This window comes from Electrona antarctica, assembly GCF_951216825.1.
Source record: "Electrona antarctica genome assembly, chromosome: 24".
Taxonomy (NCBI): Eukaryota; Metazoa; Chordata; class Actinopteri; order Myctophiformes; family Myctophidae; genus Electrona; species Electrona antarctica.
In genome coordinates, this window is record NC_136803.1 from 33,750,030 (window position 1) to 33,762,575 (window position 12,546).

Genomic DNA, 12,546 nt, shown 5'->3' on the forward strand with positions numbered 1-12,546 from the left:
GAGGCCCCACAGCTTTCGGACCTGCTACCTGCCTGCTCAGAAAGGCTTTAAATACCCCTGTCACTTAATCTCTGCCTCCCTCTAGGGGTTACATAAAGATGGTGCTGGAAGCAGCAAGGATGTTTTTGAATGTGGAAGACATAAGTGCTGAAGAACTGGACAACACATTGAGAAGGGGTTTACCCTGACTCAGCCAAATGCGGCTGAAAAATAGAACCGAAATATCAGTAAGGGGAAAGTTCGGGTGGGCACTGTAATGATTCACTGAGGATGCCAAAGGAGACATTATATTCCCAACTAAACCTGTGGAGGGCAGTAATACCTTAGTAATACGCCTCGCGGCGTCCACACAGCCGGAAATCCAAAAAAAGAAGAAGAAGAAGAACACCGTTACCCACAATGCAGTTGTGAAAACAACATGGCGGTGTGTTGACTGCGCGGTGGCATTTTGATGCACACTTTTACATTTCGGGAAGTGGGGGACCTGCTGTTGACACTTTAACAAACAAAGAAAAGGAAAAACGTGTCGTTTCAAAACAGTGTGGTCGTTAAGCAGCAGGAGGACGTTTGTTAGCAGCTCGACCACGGAAACACAGCAGGTAAACTATTGACGTTGTGCTTCATCCGTTTGTCTTTGACTCGTCTTTTAAGATGGAACATCAATCGTATTTCTCTGCTTGCTTGTAAATGTGATCATAAACAACCAGTAGTTACCCCAGTAAAAAACAGGTATTTTTTTCTCCTTTCTCCCTGGTTAACTAGTTAGGGGAGAACGGGGTAAGATGAACCACTTTTTGCTTAAGTTGTCCTGGAAGCAAGGCAAAATGAGATGGCAGTAAAATCCAATGATCTACCCATATTTCATGATGTCTTCTATCAATTGAAATGATGAGTAAGCATCTATGACAAAGGGCCATGAAAATATGACCTTTTTAAAAAAAGTGGTCATGTGGCTCAATTTGCCCCAGGTAAGGGGTAGCCGCAATTTGCAACTCTAGATTTTTTTTATAATGGGATGAATCTAGAGTTGCAATACCCTCCATTGACTCCCCACTCATCATTTTGCGTTTGCGATCTGCTTGTCTTAAACGACGTTAAACTCACCAACATTGCAGCTGTAGTCCAAGCTTGAATTATTCTCTTTCAATCTGCAAAGCTTGTTTTTCATAAAAATCCCCCGTAGACATGTTATGAGCTACTTTCTGTCAAGAAATTCTGTGCAAGTGATTATTTTTCTAAGTGCTGGAGTTTGGAAGCGCTCGTCGTAAGTCACTGAACGTCCCTGCATGCATCTGTTTCGCATTTGCACATAATGCAAGAGGCAGCAGCGCGACCCCTTAATAAAAACGAGCGCTTCCAAACTCCAACATTTCTTCTTCTTGACAGAAAGTAGCTCATAACATGTCTACGGTGGATTTTTATGAAAAACAAGCTTTGCAGATTGAAAGAGAATAATTCAAGCTTGGACTACAGCTGCAATGTTGGTGAGTTTAACGTCGTTTAAGACAAGCAGATCGCAAACGCAAAATGATGAGTGGGGAGTCAATGGAGGGTATTGCAACTCTAGATTCATCCCATTATAAAAAAATCTAGAGTTGCAAATTATTGCGGCTAGGTAAGGGGTAAATTGAACCACATGATATTTTAATGTTAAAAGCTTAAACTTGAACAGATAATGTATTCACTTATCGATAATAATATAACAGTTTTCCCTTTTGAAAATAGTCTTATTTGTTTATTTATTATTTAAACAATATTAAGACAATTAACCTTATATTTGCAATATTGTTAATACAATATTGCAAACTTCTCTTAAATGAGTGTACATTAAAATTAAAGGTCATTCAGTATAATTTGAGTAGCAAAGACTTAATATATGAATATCCCATTGACTCAATTTACCCCCAGACATTGGTTCATTTTTCCCACATCCACCATTTTAGAAAACAATGACTAGAATAAGCTACTTCAGACAATTTATTTGCTAAATGATTCACATGGTTCTATCTATTGGCAAATCATCAACGTGTATGATATTACATTCTAGACCTAGGTACGTAACAGTCATTTTACATGATGTCTACATTTTACTTTGACCGAGAAAAAACAGTTTTTTGTGCAAAAGATTGTTTTCTACTTTCCCCATGTGCTTCCCAACTTCACAGCCAGGTGTAAATGATGGATGCTTACTAGATTTAAGGTCACATGGCAACACAGTTTTCTAGTTTTCTAGATAAAGGGGGTGGTTCAATTTACCCGCTGGCTGGCGTTATTTAATTATATTATTATATATTGGCGATTATTATTCAGACCTTCAGTTAAATGTCTCTCAAACGCTAGGAGACACAGACTATTTAGGCGAGATGTTGTCATTGTAGTTTTGTGTGCACTTTTTACTCTTTGCACAATAGAAAACAGACGTTCAACAGTACATGCAGTGTAATTAGTGCCCATAAGAGGTAATGTACACTAGTGCAACGGTTCAGTTACCCCACGGTTCGGTTCGTACCTCGGTATGGGGGCCACGGTTTCGGTTCGATTTCGGTACATGTTTTGCATAAAAAGAACAAGAAGTTTTACTATTTCCAAAATTCTCTTTTATTTTCCTTATAAGCAAATTCAAGTATGACAGTTTTGAGAGCCTTGATGACTCTAATATGTATATAAAACACTTTTCAAATGTAAACATTAGACATTTTAAACTGTTAAAGTGCCTCTGGATTAGACTACTGTACTGGTGGTATAAAGTATAAAAGGAGGTAGGTACAAAAGGTGCACATTAGCTTTGGCAAATGGCAATAAAACAAAATAGCCTATTTTAAAAGTGCTTCAGTAGTACTATAGGCTCATTAGGCTATACTGTATAAGTGTATATACATTCAGGATGTAGGGAAAACATTCAAATAAAAAATGGCCAGCAGCAAACAAAATAGCCTATTTTAAAGTACTTCAGTAGTATAATGGCTATGTATTCTGAATGTAGGAGAAACATTTAAATAAAACATTACAACCAAATAATATCTCTCAGCAATGTGTTCTCAATTCAGTAAATTGTAAGGTTCTTCTTTAAGAAGACAAGCTGGTCAACATTCTCTGGAAGAAGGCGAGAGCGACATGCACTAACAATGTCTCCTGCGGTGGAGAACACTCTCTCACTTGGAACAGAGGTTCCAGGGACACAGAGGTGACGTTGTGCAACTTTTGCTAGATGGGGGAACTTGCTCTCGTTGCTCTTCCACCAGGCAAAAGGATCACCATCAACATTGATGCAGTCCGCTAACCTGTATGATGTGACTTCCTCCTCAATTAACTGGGAAAGGGGCTTGACCTGGTTCTGTGTTTTGAAAACGTCTCCAAATAGCTCTGCCATGGCTGTCTTCTTCTGGGGAGGAGGGGAGGATGGATTCCGTCCCTCTGTGGATGGGCCTGTTGGCCTCGCCTCTGGCTCTGCTTGACTCTGCAAGAATAACAAATGTTTTAATATATATTCAATTCAATTTTTAAATGTGTTAAATGTGTCAAATCACAAGTTGTCTCAAGACACTTTAAATAAATTAATAACTAACAGCCAATCTAAATAAATGTACATTCTGTTTCTGTGGACTCAATTTAAAGGACCACAATTGAAATAAGCTATCATCTCATGAATACATGACAGACATGCATTCTGCATTTGCATCAATACAACATATAATAATAATAATCATAATCATAATAATAAAACAATACAATTATATGCAATCATAAAATCACAAAAACAAAAATAATACCTGCTGTTCATTCTCCAGGATCTCTGTGATGAGGTCCCTGTAGAGTCTGTCACGGGATGGGTCATCTAGGGATGGCAGGGATTTAAACCTGGGGTCCAGGACTGTGGCCTTCTGGAGGTACTTTTGGAGATCAGGGTCATTGTACCTTTTATTCAAGTCTTGTTTAATCCCTGCTTTGGCATCTCTGATTGTTGGGGTGTCCTTGGGCTTCTGTGAGTCTAGTGTGTGCTCACGGTCTGGAGCCATGGCGTTGAGAATCTTTTCTTTCAGAGGGATGATCATTGATACGGTGGGGTGTGTTTCACTGCTCATGAGATTTGTCATAGTCGAGTGGTTTGAGTAGTTCAACAAATTGTTCTCCAATTAGCTGCTCATCATCATTCAACATGGCCATGTCCTTTGTGACATTCTTCTTCACAGAAGATGTCAAGAAGAATGTTATCTTGCTGTTCAAGATAACGTTCTAACATGTCATGTGTTGAATTCCAACGAGTGCTGACGTCATGGATTAACTTGTTTTTTTTATCCAAATTTAGCAATCGTTGTTTCTCGGTCAGAACAGCGGCAGCTGTGGTGCTTTTGTGGAAGAAAGATACAACTCTCCTTACCTTCCCAAGGAGTCGTGACACTGTGTTGCCTGCCACTGCCTTCTTGGCTGCCAGATTAATGGTGTGAGCAAAGCAGATATGTGGCCCCAGTTCCTCGGCTTCATGAATCGCGTTCACTATATTTGATGCATTATCTGTGGTAACTGGGATGGTTATGTTTGGCCGTTCCAACTTCCATTCGGTCACTGCTTTTCCCATTTCTTTGGCCAAGTTGGCGCTTGTATGGCTTTCATATATGGGGCGAGTTTGAAGGACTGCGCTCTTCATTTCCCAATCCGACATGTAGTGGACCGTCACGGTGAGGTAACTTTCTGTAGCCCGGGAGGTCCAACCATCTGTGGTCAGTGCAAGGCTTTGTGTGTTAGCCAAATCTTCTTCAATGACTTCGCGCACCTTATTATAGATGCCAGGAATTATTTTGGTGGAGAAATAACTACGGGAGGGTACAATGTAACGTGGGTCGACCGTTTTCATTAAGTGGCGAAAGCCAACATATTCAACCACGGAAAATGGCTGCATATCTTTAGCGATCCACATCCCTATTGCATGGGTTATTTTCTTGTATCTCTCTGAATCAGTGCTGTATGGCTTATGGAAACTATCCCCGATAGACTGTTGTTTTCTCGCTGTTACCTGCGGGGCTGCTGGTCTGCTCTGAGAGAGCTTTACCTCTGGGTGGCGACGCTGGAGATGCGCGCCCATGTTAGAAGTGTTCCCATTTGCGTACGGGACATGCTTCACACAAAGCTTGCAAACAGTGTTAGTTCGGTCAACTCTTTTGTCTCCCTCGTCGCTGTACTCAACAGCAAAACCAAAATGCTCCCACACCGCAGATTTGAACGAAGCGGGTGCTTTTTCAAACTTAACTCGCTCCACTCCTCCGCTCGCCATGGCTTTTTTGTTTCTCCTTTTTCTTCTCAGCTCAGCTCTCTGAGTTGTCGGCTCAGGTTACACACGGGCAGTGTGTGGGGGGGGGGGGGGGGGGGGGTTTGGGAGCTCGACAGTGATTGGATATTAGTTTACTCGTGGGGCGGGGGTTTCTTTCTGCAGCACAGCAGCCTGTTGTCTGCCTGTGAGTCTGTGTGCGCTCCGCTCCAGCTGTAAGAAATTAATTAATGCAAACCGAAATAGCGCGGTTCATTAGAGCGTATTGAACCGTGTATGCTGTACCGAACGGTTCGGTTTTAAACCGAGAACCGCTGCACCCCTAATGTACACTCACTGGCGAAACGGCTGAGCACGCATCAAATTAAATACCTTCACCAGTCACCTTCTCCCACTGAACCCCACCCCCTGGCTCTCCTTGAACACAAAGGCGTTGCATTTGCATGTCTATGGGAGGGTCGCGCCACGTAATGGACATGCCTGTGAATGGCACGTCGTCAACATGGCTTTGCATATTTGCTATAAAGCAACGAGGTTCAAAGTGCAAACAGTGGTGTGCTGTTGATTTTAGACAGCTATCTGGGTCCCTGGGTCTGTCCCTGGCTGGCTGTGTCCGAGCACAAAAATAGCTTTTGGTTGGTTTTCACAACCAAGTGTCACTGTTGCGCAGCCGCACTCCGGTGCGGTATTTCCGAACGCTCCCAACGTTAAACAGAGGCGTGTTTGTCAACCCAGATATTTCATGGTGCTACTGTATCGATACAGCAGTCTTTCTAGAGAAAGGCCAAGAAATGGCCAAGACGTTTTGGCCATTATCTCTGGAACGGGAGGTCCAATTTGCTCAGTTTAAAGTGTGTTGGATACGTGACAATCAGGACATTAAGCACATTGGATTGGTGGGCCAGTCAAAATTGCGCCGCGGGCCGGAAGTGGCCCGCGGGCCAGAGTTTGAGTATCACTCGGCTACAGTAAGTTCCTGGGGGTCTGGATGTTCCGGGGACCCCCCAGGGACCCTTACATGGTAACTGTCATTTCTCGACCGTTTTGGATGCGGGGCGGCTCACCGGAACCGGGCCGGCACCCTGGCCGCGTTCCTGGGGGCCAGGAACTTCCGTGGACCCCCACACGGAGTTGCACCACTCACTTAACAACGGGAGCTGCTATGTTTTAACGATATCACGTGCACGCGCAGATGCAGCTTAGAGGCTGGTCAATTGTTTATTTTATTTAATGAAACATGTGTACGTATTGAATGAAAAATATGAATTATGAACCTACAGTGACTAGTCCAGTGTGGTGCCGTGACACAAGTCCAGTGGTGCTGCAGAATACTTTAATATTTGGAATGTATCAATGTCACTTCAGTTTAACCACTAAACCCTTTATACTTGGACCACCAAACCTAATATATGGACTCCCAAACCTAAAATAGCCGATCTACAAGCTCACAACACGTCACAACTTGACCCGAGCTTGTAGATTTGCTATTTTTGGTCAATGTTTTCACTTTCGGTCCAGTGGGCACGTTCTTTAAAATATCAAATTGTCCCTAAGCAGCCATTTTAATTGAGGCAGAAGCGAGCCTTTAGTTTGCCGAATGAATGTGTGGCCTTATTTATTTACCATTGTCCTTCTTATTTTCATGATGATGAATTGAACTAAAACATTATTTTCTGTTGGTGATTTCCACAGAGCACCACAGGAGGAGATCTCACGCCATCAGGAGAGATGGCCTCCAAAATATATTCAGCACGGTCAGAGGACCAGCGACATGGACTGTTTGATGCAAAGCTGCAACCCGTAGTAAAGTTGTACAGGATGGGTATGTACCGTTTTATTTACAGCTAGTTAAACATGTGAGCCATGAGCTATTGCACATTTAATCGCTTCCATAGCGACAATCTGCCGAAATCTCTCACGGCCCACGTCTATTTTACATTTGGGTGGCTGCACAAACATTGACTGCCAACAACGGCTATTTTTATTTATGCGGAACTGCCAAAGACGGTGCTTTACATTCAATGTTCTTTTCAGTGGTTTACCATAGATGGCGCTCTTCGCCAACGTATCAATGGCTTTAGGTTGCTAAGCGACAGATACAACTGGAAATGCAGCAGCGTAACTAGACATCAGTAGGCCCCCACGCACGCTGGTCAGCACCAGACATAGGGCTGACCTTCGATCACGCTTTTGAAGATCAACGCTTCGAAAAAAAAGGCGAGCAGTGACGCACAATGAATTAGGCTTAAAATAAATAAAACAACGATCGGATGTTTATAGGTCAGATCAATTAGCAGAGCGGAGCAGCTTCTCACTGACCAGCTCTTAAAGTTTACTTACTTTAATAATATGACATAGTGTTGGATCTCCATTCTCCAGACAAACAAACCTTGGATTATAATTATTGGATTAGGCCTATAATTATTCTTTCTTCAAACCAGCACGAGCCACGAGGTAAGAAACTATATAATTATTCACTGTTCGCACAGCACCCAGGCAGGTGTTCTTAATCACGTCGCATTCCCATCAAAGTAGCCTATAGTCTACCACACTAACTTTGTGATCAACCTTCTTAATTTGCTTATTTTATTTGTAAAAAGCAACACTGTATTAAGACATGGCAGTATAATATTGGTGCAAAATGGAAGTATGTAATGAAATACCGGTAGTTGAGAGAGAGAGAGAGAGAGAGAGAGAATTGCTTTGAGAGAGAGAGAGAGACGTAAAGCCGTTCCATTTCAAAGAATAAAAACATGCCGACTCCGCGAGGCCCATGTGCAGCCGCACCGTTCGCACAACCTAAACAGCGGCTCTGTCTCTGAGAGTGCAATATTATAGTTAGTTACCGTACTTATATTAGTGCAGAAAAGAGACAATAAATCCCACTTTGGAGAAGATTTGCTCCGAATGGGTTGTATAGTGGCAGGGAATCAGGGATGGATAGAATCCTCTTCGCTATATAGGTGCCAACTTTGCATAACGTGGCACATTATTTTTCCACCACAGTGGTCGTGGTGGCAATGACTGTAGCTGCAATTGTTGACTTCCTTGTTAATTAACACGTGAGGACGGAGGAAGCTCTGCGAGGCGTGAGCATGGCTCGCGGACCAAATGGGCCGGCTCGCGGACGAAAAGGGGACGCTTTTTTAAAAATGACTATTCGATTTTTTATTTCAAGATCGACTCCCGTGCGTATCGATCGAATGTCGATTAATCGATTTTTTTGGGTCAGCCCTAACCAGACACCACCCTCCCTTGCGCGGTCTGCGTTTTGGTTTATAAACAGCGGGGCACTGTACAGTAGTTTGGATTTGTGAACAGAGCAGCAGCATCCAGTCTGGACTCGGGAGAGCCCACTGCACACTCGCCACTTCTGACTTCATGTTATTCTCCACCAGAGCTGTTGTAATTGGGAGGCGAGGCACGTGTGTGCCTATGGTGTGTGGCTGTGTGCTAGCAGCAGCCACCATCAGGCTCCGCCAAACGTTGGTCAACTCAACTGTTATTGCATCTCTGTATGTATTTATCATTTTATTTTACGGTTGGGCGGCCGTGTGTCGCCCCCCTTGCTACTGAGCCCCAACGCAGTTGCTTTGTCTGCGTCACGCTAGTTACGCCCCTGCGGAAATGAACCGTATCAGATTTATAAATATATATTACGCACATCCACGACAAAAATAAATTATGTTATTAATATTAAGCTCAGAGGAGTTTCTGGTCTTAGTTAATCCTAAACTCCTCTGGGATTTCAATGGTTTCTTTCCAGACTCTGAGAAGTCCAGACAGCAGGCTCAGATGAATTCTCCAGACCCAGCCAGACCTGTTTCAGTGAAACAGGAGGAACCTGAAGAGCAGCCAGACCTCAGTAAGTCTCTCTCTTTTCCAGCTTCAAGGTGTTGTTCATTGTCACATAACAACAGCTGTTGCTGCAACCGAAACTGCTTGTAAATCCACCCATCAGTTCAATAGTTAAAGTCCATTGAAAATTTAATGGTGGTCTCGGGTGAAGTGGAACGATACAGGAAGGGGGTGTTCCAATGTTCTAGAAATTTCTCTAACATGGGAGTGGATGGCAGGCCAGTTTTATTCTCACTGGAGACCTAGCCTGTGCACCATTTCATTTAGGGTATATGATCCTGTCGGGGGCAGATGATATTGTTACGTCATGTTGTAGTATTCTTTTGTAGTCGACAACGGGGTGGCAACTTCCTTTTCCCTCAAACCGATTTTTCTCAATAAAAGCTGCAGGCTACGAGAGCTTTTATTGTTATTCTTCCGGTTTGAGGGAAAAGGAAGTTCCGTTTGATTGTTCCTGACTTTACATGACGTAACAATATCATCCGCTCCCGACCGGATCATACAGATTTTTGAAACGGAGACCAGGCTTTCCTCCGAGGTGGTGGAAAGCCTGGTGAGGCGAGGTTACTGGAGACCTAGTGGAGAATACTAATAACAATAATATTATTATTGTTATTAGTATTCTCCACTAGGTCTCCGGTTATTCAATTCCTTATTCACTTGCTGCATTTCAGACCAGTGTGTGGAGTCCAGACTGCAGGTGAAGATGAACTCTCCAGACTCAGCCACGGACGTTTCTATTAAACAGGAACCTGAAGACGTTTCTATTAAACAGGAACCTGAAGACATTTCTATTAAACAGGAACCTGAAGACATTTCTATTAAACAGGAACATGAAGACGTTTCTATTAAACAGGAACCTGAAGACATTTCTATTAAACAGGAACCTGAAGACCACCAACACCTCAGTAAGTTTAATTTGCTCTTCCTTTTTCTCCTCCTATTTTCTGTTCTGTCGGGCTGCCACAATGTCTTATTTAAAGTTATTTTCACTACAATAACAATGGCAAAACATATCAGGACACTGATAATATGCCAATATGAAAATCCATCATTGGAATATCTCTCAAATTTAATTTAGAAAGATTATTTTCTTATTACCATAAACAAAAGCAACATCATATTTTGCACAAATGCAATGAGAAAGTAAACTTGACAATATAAGTTCACCATGTTTCTTTACAGTAAGTAGGTCTCAAACAGTTTTTCATGGTGTGTCTCTGTAGGAGACGAGGTGTCTAGAAATGGCTCTGTGAGTCTGAACTGTGTAAGATGACAGATCTCTGACTATCTTTTAATCAGCTTCTTCATTTGAGGTTTAACCATTTGAACCTACAGTATATTGTGGGGGGAACAGTTGCCTGAAATAGTCAATCCACAAGCTCACAACACATTGCAATTAGCTGCAATGTAGGAATTGCTGTTATGTTCTGTCCGTTAATTTGACATGGACATCACAATGACATTAGACGAACCAGATTATTATTATTATTGCTTAAAGTGTATATTGCACCAGTGCTATTTTTCAGCACCTATCCACAGGAGGCTTTTCTAATTTCACTATAGTCGAAACCCAATCAAGTACAAAAAATATAATATATAAATATATACAGTGAGTTGCTGCGTTTAGCTGTAGCCTATAACAGGCTATATTGTTCCATTTTGTGAGTTGTCCCGGCGTTAATAGTGAATGTACTTCGCGCTTCCCTGCGTTGGCTGATCTGAGCACGCAGGAGTTTGTAGGGTCCGATAACAAGAACGCAAGAATACAAGAACGCAAGCCCCTAAAAAACATGCTCACCCCAGGTGTGGTAGGCTACTTAAAGGAACACAATCGGGTGTGAATTAATGAGTCATAATTTGCAAGCAGTGTTTGTGGAAACATCCAAGGCATGCAAGGTAACACGCCTCACAAAACCCCAGCCGCCAGACCACAAACATGTCATTAACACAAAGGCTATACTAGTGCAGCGCCATATCAACATCATTCAAAATGAGGCATTTAAGTGTAAATGACAAATATGCTACAATCGATAATATGGCGTCTCGTTCTTACACCTTTGTTGCCTTACCTCGTCATGACGGTACCAAAGAAGTTCCGACGACAGTGTCACTCTGCCGAAAGATAAAGTCCACAGCGTGTCTCATCACAACGTACTGTGAGCTTGCTTGTAGGTCAGACAAAATAAGCCTGAAGTGTAAAGCCAAATATATCCTTTGTCATATCACGGGGTCCCACACCGAAAATAGCCACTCTACAAGCTAATCTGGTTGTCCTTCTTTTTGAATATTTTGCAGGGCCTTTGCTCCTAGACCATAAGGGTCATAACACATTGTATTTGTTTTTTTGTAGACTTTCTGCACGTTCCTGTGTGTAAAGAGGAGGTTCCACCTGAAGAGGAGAGGAGCTCCAGTCTGGTCCAGGAGGAACCACAAGCTCCAGAGATGAAAGAGGAACAAGAGGACTTACTTCAAAGACCAGAAGAGGCTGGTGGAGCAGCGTTGACATTACTAGCAGTGAAAAGTGCAGAAGATGATGAAAACAGAGAGACAGAGCCTGTAGCCGGCACCTCAACCGAACACATGAAAACACAAGCTGATGTAGACGACTGTGGAACATCACAACCAACTAGTGACCACCAGCTCCTCTCTTCACACTGTTCTGATTGTGACACTGAAGACAGTGATGAGTGGGAGGAGACTAGGGGAGATCAGTCAGCTTTAAACACACTGAAATCACAAAACACACACAATGTGGGAGGACAGAGCAAGCTGTCCAAGGACCTGAAATCATCGAAACAAACTGACTCCATGTGGAGTCACACAGGGAAGAAAAGTTTTAATTGTACAGAATGTGGCAAAATGTTTAATCTAAAGGGGACTTTAAAATCACACATGAGGATTCATACAGGTGAAAGGCCATTCTCTTGTACAGTTTGTGGTACAGGCTTTACTCAGGTGAGTAATCTAAAAACACACATGATGATTCATACAGGTGAAAAGCCATTCTCTTGTACAGAATGTGGTACATGCTTTACTAAGGCGGTTAATCTAAAAACACACATGATGATTCATACAGGTGAAAAGCCATTCTCTTGTACAGTTTGTGGTACAGGCTTTACTCAGGTGAGTAATTTAAAAAAACACATGCTGATTCATACAGGTGAAAAGCCATTCGCTTGTACAGTATGTGGTAAAGGCTGTGTGAACACAAGTAGTCTAAAAACACACATGAGGATTCATACAGGTGAAAGGCCATTCTCTTGTACAGTTTGTGGTACAGGCTTTACTCGGGTGGGTCATCTAAAAACACACATGATGATTCATACAGGTGAAAAGCCATTCGCTTGTACAGTATGTGGTAAAGGCTGTGTTAACACAAGTAATCTAAAAAGACACATGATGATTCATACAGGTGAAAAGCC

At 42.5% G+C, this 12,546-nt stretch overlaps 1 long non-coding RNA gene across 1 annotated transcript; it reads left to right on the forward strand.

The window, feature by feature from the left end:
• Positions 1–425: 425 nt before the first annotated feature.
• LOC306917663 lies at positions 426–9,981 on the forward strand. The gene is made up of 4 exons (XR_013789216.1): positions 426–599; positions 6,956–7,085; positions 9,030–9,128; positions 9,796–9,981. It is a non-coding gene; the product is annotated as an uncharacterized lncRNA (long non-coding RNA).
• Positions 9,982–12,546: the final 2,565 nt, after the last annotated feature.